At 28.9% G+C, this 2,500-nt stretch overlaps 1 protein-coding gene across 1 annotated transcript in view; it reads right to left on the bottom strand.

Moving 5' to 3' along the window:
• Window positions 1–441: 441 nt before the first annotated feature.
• Window positions 442–2,500, bottom strand: part of LOC136079755 (uncharacterized) — an 8,412-nt gene continuing 6,353 nt past the window's right edge. The window contains exons 10-11 of the mRNA XM_065796065.1: window positions 2,433–2,500; window positions 442–2,315 (exon numbers count right to left, since the gene is read on the bottom strand). The exon at window positions 2,433–2,500 is cut by the window's right edge and continues 1,311 nt beyond it. The gene's annotated coding sequence lies outside the window, so the exon portion shown is untranslated. The remainder of the gene's footprint in view (window positions 2,316–2,432) is intronic.

Below are 2,500 nucleotides of genomic sequence, written 5' to 3'. Positions count from 1 at the left end.
TACATATATATATATATATACATGTAAATTATATATATATATATATATATATATATATATATATATATATATATATATATATATATATATATATATATAATATATATATATATATATATATATATTATATATATATATATATATATATATATATATATATATATATATATATACATGTAAATTATGTTAGTGTATTTTACAAATAGAGTGCTCGATGTTCTTAAAGAACAGAGCAATAATTAATTAGTAAAAAACACTTATCTAACTTTTATCTTCGACCTGAAGTTTCACCATTGCTGGATCATCAGGAAGAGTTCAAAACTCTTCCTGATGATCCAGCAATGGTGAAGTTTTTTAAGAGGTATTTATTTTCGTGCCTACATTTAGAAATTAATTCAGATTTTTTATTTAATAAATTTTCTTGATTTAAATGAGTAATTATTTCAAATTTTTCTTGCAAACATAGCATACATTTTTTGGAAATGTTATTATAGGCAGGGGCAGATTTTATACTTTTGCCTTTCAATGTCTTGCTTGTTCTCTCCACTGAATCTTAAAATTTAGAGATGCTTATAGTCTTCTTCAAGCATATTCGAATGGCTTTATCGAGCCAGATTGGCATTGGTCTGTCACAAAATATATTGTGGATCCTTTCAGAACTAGATTTAAAATAAATTCTGAAATATCTCCTAAAGTTTTGAGTTTAATGTTAGAAAGCTGTTGCAGAATTGTCATTTCATCAAAAATATGTGCAGCACTTTGAGGAACCTTTAAAACAAATTCCTCAAAGTGCTCTCGATCCACTGGAGTTCCTATTGCTCTTAAAAGTTGCTAAAATTATTAAACTTATACTGAAAATGTTACCTAAATACTAAAATTTAGTATTTAGGTAGTATTTATTAATTATTTTAGAATGACTAATATGTTTTTAACAAAGAAATAATTTCGGCTAACGGCAACTATTTCAAGTTAAACTGCTAATAGAATAAGAGGATCTATCAATACCTATAGTAACACTAGTAAATTAACTAACGAAGAAGGTTCATCTTGAATGTTTTGACGAGGCTACAATCGGGTAATCCCAACGCCCATTGGATAGGACTTAAAGAATAACATAGTATTTGTTTCAAAGTTAGACCTTCTCTACTTCTTGCAATAACTAGCAATTTCCCAAACATGCTTCGTTCGGCTGAGATTGTGAATGATTTCTCTATAAGGTAATAAATTTTTTCAATTTTAAATTGTTAAATGTTTGCAGAGGACACATTTTGATTGGAACGTAAAAAGAAACTGTTGAAGATTGAATGCGTTCTCTAAAGAACCTTTGGAATTCTGCTTCCCCGATGGGTTGTGCATTCAATAAATTTTCTTTTAACTCATCAGGTGCTTCTATTCCAGAACAAATATTTACCAAAGAATCTCTTTGCTCAAAAGGACCCCAATTTGTTATTAGTATCAAAGCTCTCTTTACACATCCGTTTTGGAAATATTTTCTTAATGGTTTTAGATCTTTTGGTGTTTGTTTTTTGGTTGTGATTCCCATGTCATTTTTTAAAATTGAAATACATTTTGAAACAGTATGATTTGTAAGTATCCTGCGTTGAATGGTTCCTTCAGACGTACTATAACCTTTTATTCCCCCTTTTTTTGATCACGATTTATTGCTTGTTCAATGGATTGATCAGATGGAACTTTGTTAAATGTACCGCTCGTTCTTCCATCTCTGTTTTCAAAAAAATAATAAATTATAAAGATTTAATTTGAAGCTATTTTTAAAACTAATAATTGTTGAAATCCGAACAAATAATTTTGAAGTATTCTGTGCCCGATATACTAGCTATGAGTCGAGGGATGCCAGCTTTACTTCCAGCGTTTTCTTTTAACATGTTTGCTGCACTTTCCGTTACGCATTTTATAAGCATTTCACTCCGTTCCTATCTTTATTTGTCTTTTTGCGATAGTAAATGCAACATTCTTCATCCGCAATAATTTTTCCTAAAACAGGAAATTATTTTAACTTTGAACTAGTACATAAAACAATAAATAACGTGAAAACTGAGGGTAATTTTCTTTGTTTGCATTTCCCACCCAAGGGTTTTTTAATTTACGTGATCTATCTCTTTTCGATGATGCATGAGGATGCATAATCAACGACTACACTCTCATTGACTTTTCCTGCTATATTTTTTCGATGTTATAGAACGTTTAATATTTTTATATTCACATACTTATCGTAACATCTTTGATGAAACAAGAGAGTTGTTGGGCACGTATCAGGTAGAATGTTTATATATTTAAATTCATTTTGAATTTGACTAAAGTAAAAAAAAGTATTATTATCAAAACCATGCTATTTATTGTTTTTTCCGTACCATTGTTTTAAGCAGTATATAAATAAACAAATTGAGTTGGACATTTAATTTTTGACTTACCAAGCATTCTTCCCTTATGCAAGCGCATTTTCTGTAAAACCATGCAGTTTGTGACCAACTTCTCCTTG

This window comes from Hydra vulgaris, chromosome 04 (genome assembly GCF_038396675.1).
Source record: "Hydra vulgaris chromosome 04, alternate assembly HydraT2T_AEP".
In the NCBI taxonomy this organism is placed as follows: domain Eukaryota; kingdom Metazoa; phylum Cnidaria; class Hydrozoa; order Anthoathecata; family Hydridae; genus Hydra; species Hydra vulgaris.
The sequence above is the reverse complement of the archived record's forward strand: the minus strand, read 5'-3'. Positions and strand labels throughout refer to the sequence as shown.